This window comes from Suncus etruscus, chromosome 5 (assembly GCF_024139225.1).
Source record: "Suncus etruscus isolate mSunEtr1 chromosome 5, mSunEtr1.pri.cur, whole genome shotgun sequence".
NCBI classification, from domain to species: Eukaryota; Metazoa; Chordata; class Mammalia; order Eulipotyphla; family Soricidae; genus Suncus; species Suncus etruscus.
In genome coordinates this window covers 122,898,974-122,909,644 of record NC_064852.1, presented here as the reverse complement: position 1 = coordinate 122,909,644, position 10,671 = coordinate 122,898,974, and positions in this window count along the sequence as shown.

The window sequence follows — 10,671 nt, the reverse complement described above, 5'->3', positions numbered from 1 at the left end:
CTGTTGTAATCTGCGAGAGAGATCAAAGGCCCCAGTACAGGGGCCCCAGTTCCTGGGAAGTCTTGCAATTCAAGTTGCTAATAGGAGACAGAGGCTGGGAACAAACAAACTGCAGGCCGAAGTATATTTACAATACGTGGATCCACAGGTGGTTAAGCACATTTATCTAATCTTCTTTTACATCAGAAAATTAAAAAAAACATTTAAAATACGTTTTTATTAATATAAAAATAAAAGTCACAGCAGCAATCAAATAGTCTTAAACTTAAGTTCTATATGTGATGGTGAAAGTGTGTACATTAACTTGATTGTACTATATGATATGTCTGCTGCAATAAAAGGGCATAACACTGTGGACACCAAGTGGTAAGTCTATGCTCTCCTCCCCTGCACTCGGCTTCAGTTCAGCATTTGCTCCATAAGATGCACAGACATTTTCCCCCATCTTTTTTTTTTTGGAGGGGGTGTATCTTATGGTATGAAAATATGGTACTCCCTCCTAATAAAAGTTGATCATGAAAAATAGAAGATTAGCTTTAGCTACCCCTCCCCCATAAACATAACGAATAGTGAAATATTGTTTAAGTTACTGGGAACAAAACAGGGATGCCTGCGATCACCAATCCATTTACCATTTTTCTGGGGATCCCAACAAGTGTATATAAGAGAAGAGAAATAAAAACTTAAAAGTTGACAAGGAGGGGCCGGGCGGTGGCGCTGGAGGTAAGGTGCCTGCCTTGCCTGCGCTAGCCTAGGACGGACCGCGGTTCGATCCCCCGGCGTCCCATATGGTCCCCCAAGAAGCCAGGAGCAACTTCTGAGCGCATAGCCAGAAGTAACCCCTGAGCGTCACAGGGTGTGGCCCAAAAACCAAAAAAAAAAAAAAAAAAAAAAAAAGTTGACAAGGAATAAATTGGAAATTATCATTGTCACGGATAACTCTGTGTGTGTGTGTGTGTGTGTGTGTGTGTGTGTGTGTGTGTGTGTGTGCGCGCGCGCCAGCCATTTCTTCTCTGCATACATGCTTACAATCACCTAGTTTTGGGATAATTTGTTGTTTGTTCTTGTGTTTGACTTTGGGCTATGCCCAGTGGTACTCAGCAGTTATTCCTGGCTCTATACTCAAAGATCATTCCTGGCAGGGCTTGAGGGACCATCAGGATGCCAAGGATTGACCTTGGGTCTGCCATATACAAAGCAAATACCCTACCCTCTATGCTCTCTCATCTGTCCAGTTCTGGATCCTTTCTTTTTCCTTTTTTTGTTTTTGTTTTAGGGCCACACCTGGCAATGCTCAGGTGTTACTCTGGCTCTGCACACTGGAATTATTCCTGATGGTGTAGGGGGACCATATGGGATACCAGGGATAGAAGTCAGTAGGTGACAGGATAATGCCCTACTTACTGTTCTATAGCTCTGGCTCCTGGGATGATTTCTTTCAGCAAAAGCTGGAAGCTTTACACTTAAAGATAAATGGGTTATTTAATCGAACCCCTTCTTCTAACCCCAGAACAGTATTTAATAAACTACTTTTTAAGGAAGGACCTGATGGCTACATTCCAGGAGCAACTTTAGGGATGGGAATGGGAGGCTCCACTGGTTTCTAATAGCTCCCACAGTGGGACCTCAAAGTCCTCCTTGGAACAGAAAAGGAAAAACCACAAGTGTTTAGACTTTGGACCTTTTCTACTACTCTGCACACACTTGAATTACAAAGTCAAGAATGTATATCCAATTTTCTTCTCTTCGCCCTTTTCTTCCTATTTGAGGACGCAGAAATAAAACCTGTATGTTTTCTACTCACCTAATAAGTTTCTTCTTTATTCAATGGATTATTTATTTACAAGGGAAATAATCAGCCTCTATTTATACCCTGAGAACAAAGGAGTTTTGTTTAGTACATAGTTAGACGCTATATATGAAATTGCAATCTAATTAACATGGGTAAATGTATGCCATATATGCTGTTAATTAGAAAGGCATACTAGGGGCTGGAGCAATAGCACAGTGGTATGGTGTTTGCCTTGCATGCGGCTGACCCAGGACAGGCCTGGGATTGATCTCGGTGTCCCATATGGTCCCCAGAGCTAGAAGCAATTTCTGAGCACAGAGCCAGGAGTAAGCACTTAGCATCACCAGGTGTGGCCCCAAAAAACCAAAACCAAACCAAAACAAAACAAAAACAAAAAGGAAAAGGCATACTAATCACTAGAAACGGAGGCACGTATTTCTCTAGTATCAATTAGGCTCTGGTACCAGCTGCTATGTCTGGTGAACTAAGCAAATCTGTCTAAGCAGAGGTGAAAAATAAAACCTAGAATGAAGTCACTACAAAGATACTACACTGTATGCGGGTTGGTTCCCTTAATCCCCTGTCACTAAAGCTAAAGTAGTAGTGTGGAGACCTCTTTGTACAAAGGATACCTGACTACAATTCTACAATCTGGTGGGAATATTTAGTAAATGAATTACATGAATGACTCTAAAAAGTTCCCAAATACTGTTACCAGTCTGAAACACTTTTCCACAAATATAACTCACAAACTATCCCCCAATTAACATAGAGCGAACACCATACTCCTAAATGAGGCAATCAGTCCCAGAATACCACTACAAGAGATAACTTCCTCATTATTAATAATTTGAAATCATGAAGTCCTTTTGCAGGTAGATAGTGAATGAACATCTCTTACCTTCATTGCCAGTTCTGTTGTGAAATTTGCTGGAATCAATTCCTGATGATGATGGAACTTCGGAATCATTTAGATTTTCATCTGCAAACGACCTCCCTTTGTCCTGAAGACTCTGAGACAGAAGATGAAATTAATGATAAAAAATAAATTTTTATCCGATTTTGCACTTGGATTCAGATGAAAATAGGGCATTGGCCTCTTTTATAGAGCTCTATAAAATTTGAGTTTTGAACACATAAATGTGGAAACTAAATTTAAATCTGAAATTGTTAAATATATATATATATATATATATATATATATATATATATAATTTTTTTAAAGTACAGGCTGAGTGGTGAGGTCCGAATCATCATATATATATATATATATAGATATAGATATAGATATAGATATAGATAGATATAGATATATCTATATATATCTTGGGGCCGGAGAGACAGCATGGAGATAGGGCGTTTGCCTTGTATGCAGAAGGACGGAGGTTCGAATCCCGGCATCCCATATGGTCCCCCGAACCTGCCAGGAGCGATTTCTGAGCGTAGAGTCACGAGAAATCGTTGAGCAATGCCGGGTGTGACCCCAAAACAATATATCTTGATTTTATTTTTATTACATCCAAGGTAGGGCGTTTGCTGGCATGGAGTGCAGCCGGGTTCGAGCCCAGGCAATCCATAGAGGCTGCCAGGAGTGATTCCTAAATACAGAACCAGGAGTAACCCCTAATCATCCGCCGGGTGTGGCTAAATTAAAATAAATAAATGTAACGAAAAATAGCCGTACTATGTAACAAAGAAAAAAGGGGTTCACCCAAGCTTTCTAGCAAGGAGGAGCAAAGGTTTGCTCTCTGCAGCTGAGGTCAGGGATGCAGGGCAGGCGCAGAGATCTGGCACCCAGGCGCCAAGGGGAGGCCGCAACAGGGATGCTCTGGGCTTCAGGGGGTTCCTAAGCTCCTCCGATTATTGGGGGGGGGGCTGGTGGGGGCCTGGCGAGGGCCGAGCAGCGGCTCACTTTCTTCTCTCCGGTTTTCCTCTCCTCCCTCCGCCTCTCGAACTCTTCAAAGGAGATCTTCCCTTCCAGGTAGTCTATGAGCTCGGGGCTGAACCCCGACATGCCTGCGGGGTCTCCGCGGGAAGAGCTGCAGCGCGCGGAAGCACCGGAGCCGCAGCGCCCGGACACCACTAGCCCCAACCCCGTGCTACCGGAAATCGGCCCGGTCGGCACCGCCGCCCCGGCTCCGAGGTTCCGGCAACGCGCTCGACCCCGCCTCCTTCTCGGCCTGAGGCCGTGGACGGTGGGCAGGGCGTGTGATGGGGCGGGCCTTCGTAGCAGCCACACCTGCTGCAGGCTCAAGATGCTGGCTTGAAGCATTGGGATTTGGGAGGGAAAAGAAAATATTTGGAAGTCATTTTTCTTCCTTCATTTGAATCCCTCCCTTTAATTATCCGATAAGAGTCTTACTCCCAATCCATTTCATTTGTGCATTTATTTTCCTAGAGGTTCATTTGGTTTTGCTTTAGGGATTTTTCCTCCCCTCCTTAATTTAGTCATTTATTTCAGCTACATGCTGGGCATGCCTTACCAGTTAGTTCTCCCTTACTAAAAAAAAAAAAAAAAACAGAGCCCTCCCTCAATTTACTGTATTTACAGGAAGCTCACCACAAAGAGTGATGAGTTTAGTTAGAGAAATAACTACATTTTGAACTTTCCTAATAATGAGAATGTATGAGGGAAATGGAGAGCCTGTTTAGAGTACAGGCGGGGGTCGGGTGGGGAGGAGGGAGACTTGGGACATTGGTGATGGGAATGTTGCACTGGTGATGGGTGGTGTTCTTTACAAGACTGAAACCCAAAACACAATCATGTATGTAATCAAGTGTTTAAATAAAAATAATAATAAAAATTAAAAAATAAAAGCACCGTCACTTTACAGAGTTTATTTTTTATTTAAACACTATGGTTACAAGGTTATTCATACTACAAAATGTTTTTTATTATGTTGAGCACAGGAAAGTGAAACCTAGCAAAGAAAAATTTGAGCTAAAAGTTAATGTCACAGAAGCAAGATTTAAACCATATTCTATCAGACTCCAATTCCCATGTTTGGAATATTCAGATACACTGCTTCCCTTTAATGGAAACTATTTTTCTTCCTACAGATTCTCATGTTTCATTTTGTTTTGCTTTTTATCTTGTATTATAAATGTTTTTGCTTCCCTTATATTCTAGCAGATGTTTATGTAAACATCTTTGGGAATTTTCCTCTAAGCCTTGTAATTTGTGTTCACAACACAGGTGTGAATTGAATTATTAGAAATCCAACTGCCTTTGGAATAAGCAAATGAACCAAAGTATGAGGTGTAAAAAATAGAGCTGTGAATGCAGCTAAAGTGTTCCATAAGTTACAGGGAAATTGTCTCTTGGCCATTAGTAATTCTTCATGACTACATGACGACTAGCAACATTAGGAGACTCAATCAAGGAGTCCCACCTGCAAGAAGACAACTGAGGGTTGAGAGAAAAAGTATCTCCCTTTCCTCCTCAGAGTTCTGCCAGGGATATGAGCAGTATATGGTATTTCAGAGCAATTATTATTTTAACATAGCTCTTCCAGAAAAATAACTCTTTTAAAATAATCATTGTCATTTCTTTTTTAATGCCACATCATAAATATCTCAACCATATCCAAATCTTAACAGTGAAAAAAAATCAGAACTAAACAATTATTTCTATAAAGAAATAAGATCGGTTCTCAAAAAAAAAATGCCTTCTAAGTTTCTTTATGATTTAGTGTCTCAAGAGCACTTAAAAATAATGGGGAACTATTTGGGGACTGGAAAGGTATAACAGGGGCTAAGGCACTTGCCTTGATAAGGCCAACCCCGTTTGATCCCAGGTATTATGTGGTCCCATGAGAAAGAGCAGATTTGGCCTTCACAGACCTCCAAGCACCCATAAGGTGGCTCTGAAAGTCTCCAGCTCTGCAGTGCTACAGCAGCAGAAACTGAGACCTTGTTTTAGGTTCTCCTCACAATTATCTGAAGGAAGAATTTCATTTTTTTAATAATTTTTATTGAGACCAATGTGAATTACAGTCTTTCACAGTTGTATTTATGGTACATAGTGACAGTGAATTAGAGCCATTCCCAACACCAGTGTTGGCCTCCCTCCACCATAGTTCCCAGCAAGCATCCCTTCCCTCCACCCTCAGCAACCTGGACCACTAGTGTAACAGTCCATTTTGTGTTTAATAGTCAGGGTGAAATGGGAGAATTTCTTTCTTTTTTTTTATCCCTACACTCTAAAATGTTCGATGTTACTTGCGTGATGTGACAAGATTTTTTATTTTCATTTTACTCTATTTCTTTTTTTATTTAAACAACTTTATTACATACATGATTGTGTTTGGGTTTCAGTCATGTAAAGAACACCACCCATCACCAGTGCAACATTCCCATCACCAATGTCCCAAATCTACCTCCTCCCCACCCAACTCCTGCCTGTACTCTAGACAGGCTTTCTATTTCCCTTGTACATTCTCATTATTAGGATAGTTCAAAACGTAGTTATTTCTCTAACTAAACTCATCCCTGTTTGTGGTGAGCTTCATGAGGTGAGCTGTAACCTCCAGCTCTTTTCTCTTTGTGTCTGAAAGTTATTGTTGCAAGAATGTCTTTCATTTTTCTTAAAACCCATAGATGAGTGAGACCATTCTGTGTCTTTCTCTCTCTGTGACTTATTTCACTCAGCATAATAGAGTCCATGTACATCCATGTATAGGAACATTTCATGACTTCATCTCTCCTGACAGCTGCATAATATTCCATTGTGTATATGTACCACAGTTTCTTTAGCCATTCATCTGTTGAAGGGTATCTTGGCTGTTTCCAGAGTCTTGCTATGGTAAATAGTGCTGCAATGAATATAGGTGTAAGGAAGGGATTTTTGTATTGTATTTTTGTGTTCCTAGGGTGTATTCCTAGGAGTGGTATAGCTGGGTCATATGGGAGCTTGATTTCTAGTTTTTGGAGGAATCTCCATATTGCTTTCATAAAGGTTGAACTAGATGGCATTCCCACCAGCAGTGGATAAGAGTTCCTTTCTCTCCACATCCCAGCCAACACTGCTTGTTCTCATTCTTTGTGATTTGTGCCAATCTCTGTGGTGTGAGGTGGTACCTCATAGTTGTTTTGATTTGCATCTCCCTGATGATTAGTGATGTGGAGCATTTTTTCATGTGTCTTTTGGCCATTTGTATTTCTTCTTTGTCAAAGTGTCTGTACATTTCTTCTCCCCATTTTTTGATGGGATTAGATGTTTTTTTTTTCTTGTAAATTTCTGTGAGTGCCTTGTATATTTTGGAGATGAGCCCCTTATCTGATGGGTATTGGGTGGATAGTTTTTCCCACTCAGTGGCGGGGGGGGGGGGGCTCTTGTATCCTAGGCGCTATTTCTTTTGAGGTGCAGAAGCTTCTCAGTTTAATATATTCTCATCTGTTAATCTCTGCTTTCACTTGCTTGGAGAGTGCAGTTTCCTCCTTGAAAATGCCTTTAGTCTCAATGTCCTGGAGTGTTTTACCTACGTGTTGTTCTATATATCTTATGGTTTCGGGTCTGATATCAAGGTCTTTCATCCATTTGGATTTAACCTTCATACATGATGTTAGCTGGGGGTTTAAGTTCAATTTTTTGCAAGTGGCTAGCCAGTTGTGCCAACACCACTTGTTGAAGAGGCTTTCTTTGCTCCATTTAGGATTTTTTTTTTTTTTTTTTTTTTTTTTTTTTTTGGTTTTTGGGCCACACCCGGCACTGCTCAGGGGTTACTCCTGGCTGTCTGCTCAGAAATAGCTCCTGGCAGGCACGGGGGACCCTATGGGACACCGGGATTCGAACCAACCACCTTTGGTCCTGGATCTGCTGCTTGCAAGGCAAATGCCGCTGTGCTATCTCTCCGGGCCCCCATTTAGGATTTCTTGCTCCTTTATCAAAAATTAAGTGATTGTATGTCTGGGGAACATTCTCTAAGTATTCAAGTCTATTCCACTGATCTGAGGGCCTGTCTTTATTCCAATACTATGCTATTTATGCTATTTTGATAACTATTGCTTTGTAGTACAGTTTAAAGTTGGGGAAAGTAATTTCTCCCATATTCTTTTTCCCAATGATTGCTTTAGCTATTCTAGGGTATTTATTGTTCCAAATGAATTTCAAAAAGTGCCTGATCCACTTCTTTGAAGAATGTCATGGGTATCTTTAGAAGGATCGCATTAAATCTGTACAATGCTTTGGGGAGTATGGCCATTTTAATGATGTTAATCCTGCCAATCCATGAGCAGGGTATGTGCTTCCATTTCTGCGTGTCTTCTCTTATTTCTTGGAGCAGAGTTTTATAGTTTTCTTTGTATAGGTCCTTCACATTTTTAGTCAAGTTGATTCCAAGATATTTGAGTTTGTGTGGCACTATTGTGAATGGGGTTGTTTTCTTACTGTCCATTTCTTCCTTATTACTATTGGTGTATAGATAGGCCATTGATTTTTGTGTGTTAATTTTGTAGCCTGCCACCTTGCTATATAAGTCTATTGTCTCTAGAAGCTTTTTTGTAGAGACTTTAGGGTTTTCTAGGTAGAGTATCATGTGATCTGCAAACAGTGAGAGCTTGACTTCTTCCTTTCCTATCTGGATTCCCTTGATATCTTTTTCTTGCCTAATCGCTATAATAAGTACTTCCAGTGCTTTGCTGAATAGGAGTGGTGAGAGAGGACAGCCTTGTCTTGTGCCAGAATTTAGAGGAAAGGCTTTCAGTTTTTCTCCATTGAGGACAATATTTGCCTCTGGCTTGTGGTAGATGGCCTTAACTATATTGAGAAAGGTTCCTTCCATTCCCATCTTGCTGAGAGTTTTGATCAAGAATGGGTGTTGGACCTTATCAAATGCTCTCTCTGCATCTATTGATATGATCACGTGGTTTCTATTTTTCTTTTTGTTGATGTTGATAGATTTACGGATGTTAAACCAGCCTTGCATTCCTGGGATGAAACCTACTTGATCGTAGTGGATGATCTTCTTAATGATGCATTGAATCCTATTTGCCAGGATTTTGTTGAGGATCTTTGCATCTGTATTCATCAGCGATATTGGTCTGTAATTTTCTTTTTTCATAGCATCTCTGTCTGGTTTAGGTATCAAGGTGATGTTGGCTTCATAAAAGCTATTTGGAAGTGTTCCTGTTTTTTCAATTTCATGAAAGAGTCTTGCCAGGATTGGTAGAAGTTCCTCTTAAAAGGTTTGAAAGAATTCATTAGTAAATCCATCTGGGCCTGGACTTTTGTTTTGGGGCAGACATTTGATTACTGTCTTAATTTCCTCAATAGTGATGGGTGTGTTTAGATATGCTACATCCTCTTTCTTCAACCGTGGAAGATTATAAGAGTCCAAAAATTTATACATTTCTTCCAGGTTTTCATTTTTAGTGGCATAGAGTTTCTCAAAGTAGTTTCTAAATACCCTTTGGATCTCTACCATATCAGTAGTGATCTCTCCTTTTTCATTCCTAATATTAGTTATCAAGTTTCTCTCTCTCTTTCTTTGTTAGTTTTGCCAGTGGTCTATCAATCTTGTTTATTTTTTCAAAGAACCAACTTCTGCTTTCGTTGATCTTTTGGATTGTTTTTCAGGTTTCCACTTCATTGATTTCTGCTCTCAGCTTTGTTATTTCCTTCTGTCTCCCTATTTTTGGGTCCTTTTGTTGAGTACTTTCTAATTCTATGAGCTGCATCATTAAGCTATTCAGGTATGCCCCTTCTTCTTTCCTGATATGTGCTTGCAAAGCTATAAAATTTCCTCTCAGTACTGCTTTTGCTGTGTCCCATAGATTCTGATAGTTTGTGTCTCCATTGTCATTTGTTTCTAGGAAGGTTTTGATTTCCTCTTTGATTTCATCTCAGACCCACTGGTTATTCAGTATTAGGCTGTTTAACTTTCAGGTATTGAAGTTTTTCTTCTGTGTCCCTTTGTAGTTCACATATAATTTCAGGGCCTTGTGGTCAGCGAAGGTAACCTGCAAAATTTCTATCCTCTTGATATTATGGATGTATGTTTTATGTCCTAGCATGTAGTCTATCCTGGAGAATGTCCCATGTACATTAGAGAAGAATGTGTATCAGGCTTCTGGGGGTGGAGTGTCCTGTATATATCTACTAGGCCTCTTTCTTCCATTTCTCTTTTCAGGTCTAGTATATTCTTGTTGGGTTTCAGTCTGGTTGACCTGTGAAGTGTTGATAATGCTGTGTTGAGGTCTCCCACAATTATTGTGTTGTTATTGATATTATTTTTCAAATTTGTCAACAATTTTATTAAATATTTTGCTGGGCCCTCATTCGGTGCATATATGTTTAGGAGAGTGACTTCTTCCTGCTGTACGTATCCCTTGATTAATACAAAATGTCCATATTTGTCCCTTACAACTTTCCTAAGTATAAAGTTTGCATTATCTGATATTAGTATGGCCACTCCAGATTTTTTATGGGTGTTGTTTGCTTGGATGATTTTTCTCCAGCCTTTTATTTTGAGTCTATGTTTGTTCTGACTATTCAGGTGTGTTTCTTGTAGGCAGCAGAAGGTTGGATTGAGTTTTTTTGATCCATTTAGCCACTCTGTGTCTCTTAACTGGTGCATTTAGTCCATTGACATTGAGAGAAACAATTGTCCTGGAAGTTAGTGCCATCTTTATATCGAAGTTTGGTGTGTCTGTTGGTCAGTCTTGTCTTAAAGTAGGCCATTCAGTTTTTCTTTAAGAATGGTTTTGAGGGCCCGGAGAGATAGCACAGCGGCATTTGCCTTGCAAGCAGCCGATCCAGGAACTAAGGTGGTTGGTTCGAATCCCAGTGTCCCATATGGTCCCCCGTGCCTGCCAGGAGCTATTTCTGAGCAGACAGCCAGGAGTAACCCCTGAGCACCGCCGGGTGTGGCCCAAAAACC